The 13325-nt window shown below is 31.7% G+C and overlaps 1 protein-coding gene across 1 annotated transcript in view; it reads left to right on the top strand.

The window, feature by feature from the left end:
* The first annotated feature begins 209 nt into the window (after positions 1-209).
* The window catches only part of LOC127737589 (mu-type opioid receptor-like), a 53663-nt gene continuing 40547 nt past the window's right edge, over positions 210-13325 (top strand). Inside the window, exon 1 of the mRNA XM_052248420.1 lies at positions 210-341. The gene's annotated coding sequence lies outside the window, so the exon portion shown is untranslated. The remainder of the gene's footprint in view (positions 342-13325) is intronic.

Here is a 13325-nt window from a genome sequence, read left to right as displayed (position 1 = left end):
AATTTTGTAGCTTATTTTATTTGCCACAAAATTGAATAATGACAGCAGGTCAGACAGTCAGTTCAATCAAATTAATTGAAAATAATTTCACCATCAACCTATACCGTTCATGATAATAACTACAATCGTAATATTATATTGATTATTTGAACAAGCCAATCACAATAGAATTAAAGCCAAGTAAATGTGGGATATACAATGCGTACAACCATTATTTTACAGGATTTCTCTATATTCATAAAGATTTAAACAAACACGTTTTCTCAATGTTAGCTTCAACATCTTAAAATACGGATGAGTATAATATTAGAATTACATACGAGGATATTTTACACTCAGAGGTAAGGTAAAATCTAATATTACTTTGCAATTGGTTTTTTTTTTTATTAATTTTTTGTGAGTGTTAAAGTTGGAACCAGTTTTAATTTTTCACATAATACATTTAACTTAAGTGTATTAGCACAAACGGTATAACTTGTCGAAGACATCGTATACTAGATCCTCAACAGAGAAACATTGGGTTCATGAAAAATACTCTCTTAAAGAGACTGTAATAATGTTTTCGGGTTTACTGAGATTTAATGAACTTTAAGACAACACTTTATAAGTTTCATGCTTCCAAAGCGCTTTTCTGGATTCATCTTCATCAAGAACGCTCAAAGCCGAATATTTGAGTATATTACCATTTTAGAGACTATGGTTACATTGCAAATTAACTAATTTTATTTCTATTCGCAGTCTATAATGATTGTTTTAATTATATAGCACAGTAATATTCTAGTATATTTAAATAACTGAAAACTTTCCTTTATAATCATTATACATGTAGAAAAGAGGACGCAACAAATAGAACAAGGTAAAATGTGGTATAAAGAAAGAAATTGAACCAGTGCTTGTTTTCCTCAACGACCGCCATCCTTGACACATTTACGTTGATTTTTTAGGACCACTGAATTACATTTGTTAAACTTTTAAAATCAAACATTTGTAAGGAAAAATTAGTTAATAACAAACATTTGAAGGTCTATGTTGTAAGGTTATTTGTATTGCGTTTTGCTTGATTTTGATTTTACCTCATACGACGAAAATAGGCCGTTTGAATTATTACCACCTTTTAATTCGTTCGTTTTTTGACAATCTTCTGTGGAACTACGTAGACCAACAAAATTAACCGAAACACATTTCAAAAGTATGTAAATGTTATTGATAATCAAGGTTCCCTAAAAAATCTACAATTTTTCTTACTAATGACTTTCAATGAAAATCTAGTGTTATTACAAACTTTTTTTTATGTTTCACAGTGTGGTATCTGCTGCAACATAGTTAAATCATTTCAATAAAAGTTGTACATAATTGTAATTTATCAAACGTTGCGCAAATATATTGTTTCCACAGCTGTTGCGAAGAGCAATTAAATAATATGTTTTATATTTTTCCGTTGTGTTTTAAAAAAATCGATCGAAGCATTGATCGAAAGCAATGATCGAGGTGCAAAGCATTGAAACGGTCAAATTAAAGTAATTAACTATCTCTTCTTATAAGCAGAATTATAAAGGACAACAGTTTTACATGAAATGTATTCGAATCAAATAAAGATGACACGTCAAACTGTACATATAGCAACTGCTTAAAATATATATTTTTGTTGTATGGTAAAAATAAAATGTAAAATTGGCACAACGACTTTTCACCTTTGTTGTCAACCTACAGGACATTTTTATTCGTTTTGGAACTGAGTCTTGTAGCGCTAGCTATGTAATGCATGCTTGTTTTAATAATATGATTGATTGAACTGTTTGAAATAATGACGGGCGGGAAATTTGGACTGCCACTTAACACTGAGGGTATGATGGATAGAAACAAAACTTTGCAGTATTGCAATAGTCAATCTACAGATCCCTAGGGATGCAATGCTTCTCCAATGTGCAAAAAGCGGCAAACTCTCCCAAAACGGGTCATTGGCTTTTGGTTTCTATTTAAAGTAGACTTGTTATTGTGTGTTTACTCTGCACAGTCACACGAACGCCCCTCTCTTCCGGGTGTGGAAAGTCCAAATGATCACATTTCTATGATAGCCCGTGTTAATGTTAAGATGAATCAACCCCTCCATTGTAATGACGTGATTCTTGTATAAATGTAATATTTATTACGGATTATACAATTACTGTCTTTTGATGAGGTAAATATGCGGTTTTATTGACTTTGAAAAACTGATATTCACTGAGGCCGACGGCCGAAGTGAATATCAGTTTTTCAAAAGTCAATTAAACCACATATTTACCGAAACAAAAGACAGTAATTGTTTTATTCCATATTCCGAGAGAAAACAATGTATTTAATGACAAATATTTACCCAAACCAATTGTACATCAAACAGTTTACCATAACGTTACATGTAAAAGCGCGTGACGTTTAGCGCGGTGAATAACACTTTTCTCCAGGTGAATATGCTTTTTTATTTAAAATCCAATTCATGTAGAGAAACCTACTAAAATAATACTAATAAGGAATAATAAATTACATTCATATTTTAATTCATATTTGTTGGGTTTATTAGTTTGTCAAATAGTTCTGGTTCGGGTAAACACTTTCTATCATTTTTTTATTTCTCTCAAATTCACTTGGCAATAATATAAAAAAGAGGATTTTACATTGCGTAGATATTGAATTAATATAAAGTCATGGATTAGAGAAAAAAATAGCTGTTAGACAGTCAATATTTTTGTTCGAAAACAATATCAACCTTTCATTTTTACTCTTCACTTAATACGTTCCATACAAAAAGACTTGTCTTTACGTTCGAACATTGAAAGTTGAAATCAATAATTAATGTTTTAATTAAAAGTGATAAAAGTCGATATCAGTTGTCAATAAATGCAAATTTACCGAGAACAGAATGGTCAATTTTGTTAACTAAGAATCTGACGTAACTATATTTATTATATACTTAGTAGTAAATACAGATAAATTGTATGTGTAATACAATCATTGGCAAGCGTGCTGTATCAGCCACCCGTGATGATATCGATATCAGCACGGTTGCAAAGGCTTTATCACACCTTTAATCTATATGACGTCACGTCATCGATTGCAGTCACTGTTGCAAAAACTTAAATTTAAAAGCGTTATACGAGAAAAAAAACATTTAAACCGTGTGTTGAGCCCAGTAAGTTACTGTTGTATGGTACCCATATTTACTACCTTGATTACCGATAACTACTGATGTCTTCATTGACCAAAACAATAATAAACTTATAATAAAAAATAGAATTTAGACGAAGAAAATAAACTGTGTTAAAAATAGAAAATCCAAAAGACTCTTTTGTTTTAGAAACAAACTGTTCAAATTTAATGTTGGGTGTTATTATGTGATGGTGAAAGATAAGAATAAAAGACACGGTGGCGACCGTTTTGTAAATGTTTCACAGTTTATTATGAGATTTTAATGTTTGTTTGATTGTAATGTTTAATAAGTCAATTACCAACGATGGTTATAAATTTAACTGTAAAAAGGTTTATTTCAGTTTTATTCTCTATAAAAAGGACTTTTTCATGTTGGTTTTGTTGACAATTACGATTGGATTTACAATGAAATTAAACAGCAAAGTGTAGTGACCTGATTGAATGTATCATTTGTATTTAAAACAACGAGAGTTAATTAACTTTATATGTTTCATTACCAATAACTGAAGCTAGCTACAATGTACTGCAAGCTGAATGTATCTTACAAATGTATTTAATGAATATTTGCTTCGTTTGTTTGAAATTAGATTACAAAGTAGAGAAAGTTATTCTTCCATCTTTTTCTACGTTGTTAGTAATATAAATAAGAAGTTGGCAAAAATTCTAAAGACCTTCTTCAAACAATGATATGCTGAACTTAAATTTTATTCAGTTTTTTTTATTTGTCAATGATCAATTTTGTATATAAAAGGTGGATTATTAGAAAAAAAAGGGTTTAAGAACTAGTCAAGTACAGATGCCAAAAAGCCAAAAGATCAACTGGTACGGAACTATAACGTGCCCTTCATCGTTGACACAAGAGCATGTCTCAGCATAGAAGATTAACAATATAAATATATACTTCGTCTTTCAGCCCGATAAGTTAGATCTGCAAATTATATGGATTGTATAGCCCGTAACCCGATCAGATTATTTATATGATACACTATGATTTGTTCAATTAACGCCATTGACCAAAGTAATTTTCACCAAGTTTTGTCAATAATAATGAACATTAGCCAACATTGTTTTGATAAATCATATGGTGATGTAACCTACAGGGGGACATACATTAAAGGTAGTAAAGTAATTAAATGGAAGTAAATTGATGCTAATGGAATTTTATTGCTATCATAGACTCTGTATTTTAGATACTGAGGTTATGGCTGTCAATGGATATAAAAATAGATAGGATTTTCTCTGTCTGGTATTCTTCCTAACTGCTTCGTTGTCTCCATTCTTTAATTTGATTTCTACATCAAATTTCTTTTAAAACATCTCATCTACTGTTCAATGTTTTCCTGGTCATAGTCAGTTTGAAAGAACCAAAATGGAGCGCCCAATTTAAAAATTAAAAAGTCTTTAAATAAACTGGGGAAAAAAAGACAGAAATACAGGAGGAATGCAAAATGAAACTACACGTTGCACTGTTTAAAATTGAGAATGGAAACAGGAAATGTGTCAAAGAGACAAAAACCCGACCAAACAGCAGAAAACAGCTCAAAGCCACCAATGGGTCTTCTACACAGCGAGAAAATCCCGCACCCGAAGGCGGGCTTCAGCTGGCCCTTTAGCAATAACGTATACTAGTTCAGCAAAAATGGACGTCACACTAAACTCCAAAACATATAAATGAACCAAAATTAGAAAACATACAAGACTAACAAAGGCCAAATATACAAATTTCAAGTACAAAATGAAGTAAAAGATATCATTTCCATGGTGATTTTTTTTTTGTAACATAAAAAAAAAATTTGATCCCACTGTAAATATGATACTATGACTACAGTTGAACCGGACTAACATTTGGGATTACAACCGTGAGCAAAGTTTTACGACAACGAAGATAATTTTACCTTTCTTAACATTGACAGTTTTATATTTGAAAGCTTTGAAAAGTTTATTAAATGTTGTTTTCCTTTGTTAAAAAAAAGAAAGATTACTATTGTCCATTTTCACGACCTATCTGATATTCTTCTTTTATTAGTTGGTGTCAAAAATATGGTTCGTCAGTCTCGAAATGCTCATTGTGGAAAGGTACCATTTTTCCCATAAATCATGCGGACGTAAACTGAATGGACTATCAGTTCTCGATGATACCATCCGCTCGGTACTGCGTTAATATGTAAATTTTCATTTAATGAATCATGTTACTGTTTTATACTTGAAATTGTATCCCCTTCAAATAAAGTGACCATAAATAGTTTCGCTGTTGTTAGTACCGTTTTTGTTTATTATGCTCAAAACTAATACATGCACATGTTCATATTGATGTATATGTATTTTCTTCCAAAACTGTCACCCTTTTTCTCAAAAGCGTTGTTTTAAGTTAGATCAAATAAGTGATGCTGCGACGAAACAATGTTGTTTTGTCTGAAAAATAATCCATTAACATCAATTAATTTTATAATGAACAAAACGAATAGGTATGGTACTGAAGGGAGATGTGTTTGGGATAACCACCTAAAAATTAACAACGATACGCCATGACTTAAGAATGTGAATAAAATATAGAATTTTATTATATGACTATAAAAATTCTGTTTTCTCATCGGCTAAAAACGTAGGGAATCTTCTTTGATAAAACGTAATATTTACCGCGAGGAAAATCACGAGAGGCTAATATAGATTTGAAGCAGTCAACGTGTACCTATAAATAGTTTTTACCTAGGCAACGTCAATAACGTAGGCTTATTACGTCAACGTCATGCACATTCTCATTTTTTGAATTTTTTTTCAATGTTATTGTTTTTTTAATAAATCTTATTGAATATTTCAACAAGTTGAGCAACTGCCAAAGCAGATAATATATTTAATAGTATAAGAAGTAGGTAAATTTCTTGAACAAATACTAGAAATTGGAGATGGATAAAAAAGTGATATAATAAAACAATTGTTGACTTTTGATATCAGTTAATACAATTATTTATAAACTTAATAGATAAGACATTCACCCTCGGCCGTTGACCTCGGTGAATATCATATCTCTGGGGTTGATAAATCATTATAATGACATTTTTGTTATTTTTACTAACTTTATCAGGAAGAATATCAAGCGATCCGGATAGTGCGAGCTAATATTCGTGTTGATGAAATCAGTATAACAAAAATACCAGTTTTTTTTGTATCGCCAATTTGTCTTATTATAAATTGTAATAATTAAGTTTCTTGGGGTAGAATATGAAATAACACGAAGAAGATAAAACAACTCTTTCTCGCGTACGTTGCGATAGTTGCAATGAATGGCGTCACGTTAATTTCACTGATATATATTAACGCGGATGAACATGAAAAACGTGACGTTACAGCATTATACCAGACGACATTGCTTTTGTGTTCGAGTATCACATGCTGTCCGCGATAAAAAAAAAAAGAAAAAAAAAAAGAATATAAGGCAGTATGAATAAAGGAACATGTACAAAATTGCCGATAAAATGAGTTGCGAGGTATACTTCAAAGATACTTCAAACCAATGACCCAAATAACCAAACTCCACACTTGAGGTAAAAAGAAACTGCAGACAGGAAGTAAACATTAGGTCCTCACCACAATTTTGAGTGTTTGCGTGTGACACAATCATCAAATAAATATGTCAATACTTCCTGACGGATGATAAGGTGAAATACGGACAAACAGTCATTTCAGCGTAAATTTGCTTTTACAATATTTGTCAATTACCAGAAATTGTGATTGAATAGAATTCGTCTACATGAAAGCTTTTAGGTATTGAAATTAATTGAGACATCAATTATTGGTATCAGATTAAAAATGTACTATTAGATAGTCAAACGGAAATACTTAACAGAGTTTAGTGGGTAGTATTTCACAAGAAAATTTTGTTCCACAGCAGCAATTCATAATTGATTTGTTTTCATCGGTTAACAAGGAAATGGAATATATAATATATGTCTTAGATTTACACTGAAAAACAACCTAACAATGTTTAGTTGACTTTTTACTTCTCAACAACTCAATTACAATGTGAATGTATTTATCAAAGTTAACATTGATTCTAAGCATAAACAGTTGCCAAAAAGTGCTACATTGTACATAAAATTGGTTAATCAAATCGCTTATTTAAATTTATACAATTATTGGATCCACATCAATGCATTCAATTTACAATATATAGAATTAAGAAGTTTAATAAAAAAAAACGATGTAAAATATTACTTTTCAGCAATGATCAAAACCCATACCATGAATTGTGATATAAAAGCCTCGATATGACAAAATGTAAAATCATTTAAAAGGGAAATGTAACGACCCACTTAGAGCTCATAGCATTAAAAGAAATACAGAAGTCAAACAAAAACCACTTGACTCGAGTCTCCTTTGCTTGGGATATGCATACAAGAAATGTTGTGGGTTTAAACACTTTAATATGATTGTGAGCGCTAAGCCCCTCCACTATTCTATTACAACCGTGTAACAGCACAACAAAGAATGCAATATAAAAACAGTTGAAAAGGGCTTTGCTCATTAGATTATTAGTAAACACAAAAATAAAATGACAAAAGAAGCATAGCACCCATCAGAATACTCGCAGTTACTGAAAGCTAAATGAAATTCCGATTTCAACTAATTAATCAACTTTTTCCAAAGACGAAAATATCAATCGGTAAACCTCCAATAGATCAAGTGCAAGCAAAATGATAACGACTAGGTATGTTTAGTCATTTTATTCAATGCCTGTTAAGGGTAGGCATTTTGTAAATTGCCTGAAATTACAGTCATTTTACAAAATGACTAAATTTAGAAAATGCATGTGGCATATTTATCAACACAATTTATAAGTAAATATATATTAACAATAATATTTGGAAGAGTCACTTAGCATACTTAGTGGAACAAATGAAGTAATGTTTGAGAAGAAACGAAAGGAAAAAACCCAGAAAAACCCGAACAAACACTGTAAATAGATATTTAAAATAAAGATATATTTCTGAGCAGATTTAGTAATAGCAATATCTATATCAAGCGAAAAGAATCTGTTTCCAAAAGGTAATAAATCAATATTGATATAAAAATAAGATGATTGCCAATGAGACAACTATCCTACAAAGTAAATGAAGTGGATGTAAGCAATTATAGGCAACCGTACGGTCTTCAACAATGAGAAAACCCCATACCGTATAGTCAACAATAAAAGGCCCCGACATGAAAAATATGAAACAATTCAATTAAGAAAAATAACTGCCTAATTTATAACAAAACAATTTATGAAAAAACAAATATGACAGACATGAACCAACGACAACCCCTGAACTACAGGCTCCTGACTTGGGACAGGCACGTACAGCGGGGTTAAGCATGTTTGTGAGTGATGTCAGCATAATTGTCAACCATTCAGAGAAACGAATAGTGTAAGATCTGTCTGACATCATTAGAGCACATAAAAAGAAATGCTGGTTATCCTCAACAGGGTGATCACAGTTTCCTACAGTTCTCTATAAAAATTGATTAAACAGATGAGATTGTAGGTTGCTAGCATTATTTCTAAGTGATATTATATTTCCTTATCCCATTATTGAAAGGTTTAAATATTTTATCGGTACTATAAAATTGTCTAGTCTATTTTTAAATATACATAAAATTGGAGATTATTCCAAGCCTAGTCGTGAAAGGAATGAAACTATTAAAGTAAGAGCCAGTTCTAGCAAGTAGGGTGAAAAGTTGATTTGTTCTGTCTAGGAAAAGATGGCTCGACTAACGCATATAAGTATTCAGGTGTCATCCCATTTAATATTTTATAAAACAGTATAAGCTCATGTTTATTTTGTCTATTCGCAAGAATTTCTAATCTTTATTCAATGTGAAGTTTATGTCTTGAGGCATTGTTCCGTAGTCAAGTAATAATTCTATCAGCTTCTATTTGAATCTTTGCAAGAAGCTCTGACTCATGTTGAGAGCAGTTGCCACAAACAACACCACCATACTCTAATATTGGTATAAAAAGCAAAGAGAATACCTGTTTAATAAATGTTTCATTTGTAGATTTACTAGTTCATTCGTCTTTATTTGTAAAACTGTGAGGGTATCTACACATATTCTATGGGAATATTAAAGTACTTCTGATTGGTTAGCCAAACATACAACAGATAACCACTACAGTTTTTAGTGCTGGTGTTGGTTGGCTAACTAATCAAAATCATAATCTCTCGATAATCATTTATATATTTTACAGGCATTTTCTTATTTTAGGCATTTTGTAAATTGACTGAATTTTAGAGCAATTTTATAAAATGACTGAAAAAATTTTGTAAAATGACCGGAATGTTTAAACACAATTAAAAAAATAAACTATATGTTGTTGATACCTTGATTTCCGTTTTAATGATATAAAATAATCGTGTGGTCACCGACTCCGTTTCTGGTGTATTAAACTATCTGTTAATTCTTTCTGTATCTAGATGGTAGTGAAAACCGTAAAAAAAAATCGACGTTTTACGGCTCACAACGCGATGACGTTACGATTATTTCGACGTTTTGTGGCATTTTTTTTTACCTGATTGCATATTCAGTTTCAGGTAATTTGTAGAAAAGGAGTATACACAATATGACACATTTCTGCAATGGATTGATCGGATAAAGAATTTTGACTGCTGCTTGAAAAGAAAGTATGTTGGATAGGGACAGATGTTGCAGCAAAACGAATTCCCCTCTAAAGCATTGGTTTCACCATACAAGGCTTGTTTGGTTGTTAAGTAAAGATATGAGTATCTTCGTCGTCACTGCCTCAAGGACATTCTTAGGTCTTTACAATCTGACGAATTCAGGCGACAGTAGTGTACTGATGCTGGAATAAAACAATGAACCAAAAAGAGACAAATCAATGTTTGTCCAAAGGCTATAAGCGTCTCCTGCTATATATGTATCACCAACTATGCGACGAATCTGATTCGGTCTGGTGAATGCTCATATAACACATGAAAAGAAGATATTCATGTTTGAAACCCCATGTTTTTCAAACGTTTAGATATTGACAGAGCTGAAAAAGACATGGTCCGGGTTTCACCAAATGCAGTTGTAGTGCTTAGACCAGATATATCGCCAAACGATATATTTGCAAAAATATCGGGACAAATGTGCAACTGCCATCCAAATAGTTTATGAAATAACAAATAATTGTCGAGTTCAGCACTTGTGGGAATTTAAATAATTCAATTGAATTTATTTTTGATATTTAAATTTCTTTAAATGCAAGCGTTAACATTCAGTTATTATCATAGATAAAACTGTTGTGTTGTTCTATACTTTCAATGGCTCAGTTTTAGAGAATATTTCATTTTATAAAATAATTCAGGCATTTTGTTAAATGCCTTTAAATTTTTCTAGGCATTATGTAAAATGCCTGAAAAAATTAGTCAATATATAAATTGCCTAAATCTTACAGGCATTTTAGAAAATGCCTTAAATAAGAAAATGCCTGTAACATATTTATTATCACAGTTTACAAAAAGGGGAAGGGAGTTTATAAAAATTACAACAACATAAATGATTGTATTTTTATATGTATTTATGGAATCTAACCACTAATTCATAGCCCCATTGCTTTCTATGTTAAATTCTGCAATTTCAAGCATTAATGGCTACTCTGTCTTAAGTTCAAATAAAGTGGCAGTCATTTCATGTCAAAACTATAACTTATCCTGAATTGTGCTGAAAAAGTCAACATGCCTTTAATTGCATATTAGAGCGCACTGGTTCCCGGAAGTTTTTTAGTACAAACACAGGGACTTTTGATCTGAACAACAGGGCAAATGTGCCCTCCTACTAGTATCATCATTTCATAAATAAAACTTTCCACAAGGGTTCTACGGTGATCCCAAGTCCTTAAGCTTTTTTTTTATACCAAAATTACCCAAATATTTTACTTATTGACAAACTTACAGCTATGCGTAGGAACTATGTGTTTGAAATATGTACTACTTTCTTGTACGGTCTTTCTGATCGGGCCCGAGTTACTGGTTCTATACCTTTTTTACAGGCCATACTGCATCTGAAATACATACGTTTGATGTACGCAAATTAATATTTCACACGTACACTGTCAATATTCACCTTGAATTTGAAATTAAAACCCATATAATCAATCACTATTACATGTAAATGCATTGTTATTTTCAACTTTGTTTGTTCATCCATCACAATTAACAATTTCTGACTCAAGAATGATATTCTGTTGACGTGTGTTTATATTCCCTTAAATTTTCTACAGTAACTGATATCTGACTGGTCCTATTTTCTTAAATAACTTACTCTAGGACATCAGCTTGGTACAGCTGTCTTGCACTTGCCTAATTGTTTCCTAAAATGGTCTTGTTTAATCGCTTCAGAACAAATAGTTTGCATTATTCAAGATGACGACGTATTAACTTCAGTTGGATGTGTATTAAATATTCAAGGATTCAATAAAATTCCTAAATAAACTATGATCTTGGATATCATGTTTAATACTCTTCGTCCTCAAATGTCTCTGATGGAGTCCCCCTGAAAAAGTAAAATTAAGACTATTCAAATTGCATAAAAACTGAATGAATCCTAAGTATGATATCGTCTTCGAAACTTTGTAAATCTAATAATCAGTATTTTCTGTATAAAATACTAACGTGGGTATGGTATAAATTCCGTGCATACATGTGTATTGTATCGTTATGCCAAGGATTTTTTATAGTACTACACAAATTAACATCCTTGGTTATATTTAAATGAACGCGGACCTCGACGAACACACTTACAATGTAGATCTGACGAAAATGAGTGCTTACTAAAGATGTACTTACAGTACAAACATACATTATGAAATTTCAATTTTTACGACTTTTTAAGCGAAAAAATGATACTTTAGTCTTAAATACATGATTTTTTTATTAGTTGTTATTACCTTTGAACTAGCTGTCAGTAACTGCGAGTACTTTCAGATCTGTACTTATTGTCTTTTTTGTTGTAGGGATGTATTAAAAATGTGTATACCCTGCCACATCCGGTCCGTGTTTTTGTTACTTGTTTTTTCTGCTTTGTATCGATCTGATGAGTTAAGCCCTTTTCAACTGATTTTTATAGTTTGTTCATATGTTGTACTGTTACACCACTGTCCAAGGTTAGGAAAGGGTTGGGCGCCGGCTAACATGTTGAACCCAGCCACATTCTGTATGTGCCTGTCCAAAGTCAGGAGACAGTAATTCAGTGCTTGTCGTTTGTTGCTGTCTTTCATATTTGTATTTCGTTCATTGTTTTTTACATAAATCGTTTGAATTGTTTTATATTTGTCATTTCGGGGCCTTTTATAGCTGACTGTGCGGTGTGGGTTTTGCTTATTGTTGAAGACCGTACGGTGACCTATAGTTGTTAATTTCTATGTAAGTTGGTCTCTGGTGAAGATTTGTCTCATTGGAAATTAAAACACACCTTCTTATTTTTATATTCAAAATAGATAAGGCTGAGAACAAAGCAATAATAAAATTTACCTTTATAGCCTTTGCTACAGTTAGCATTTCATGAATAAGAGGTTACACGGTTTGTTATTTTCCAATTTTTAAATAGTCGTTACTAGTTTCCCAGTGCGGATGCATAATCAACGCCCCTTTAATACATGTATACAGTGTCTGGTCCAATCAATGCAAGCGACTGCTGCAGGCAATATCCTACCGCAAACTAAATATTACTGTAGACAAAGCAACTAGTAAATCACACGTGATAATTGTAGTGACACATGTTATTTACCAAATGGCAAACGATTGGTTATGTGTGATATACAATTGTGCAGTTTAGTTCTTCATATCGTGTATCTTCACATAACCAACTGTTTGACATTTGGTAACTAGAACATAAACAGATAAACGAGAACATGCCTTTTTATAAATATCATCAATATGTTTGTTCCATAAAGCCGATATCTAAAATGATATCCCAAGAGTACAGTGCTTATCCCAAGATTACAGTGCTTATTGATTTCCTCAACCTCTTCACTATTAGATAAAAAAAAATGCAGGTGGGTGCTTCTTTTCCCTTCTAGTAAAAACAATAGTTTTAGTTTTCTTGGAGTTAAATTGAACAGCCCATGATTTAGCCCAGTTTGAGATAACATCTAAGTTGTCGGT

This window comes from Mytilus californianus, unplaced genomic scaffold (assembly GCF_021869535.1).
Source record: "Mytilus californianus isolate M0D057914Y unplaced genomic scaffold, xbMytCali1.0.p SCAF_4, whole genome shotgun sequence".
Lineage (NCBI taxonomy): Eukaryota > Metazoa > Mollusca > Bivalvia > Mytilida > Mytilidae > Mytilus > Mytilus californianus.
This window is presented reverse-complemented; position numbering and strand designations above follow the sequence as displayed.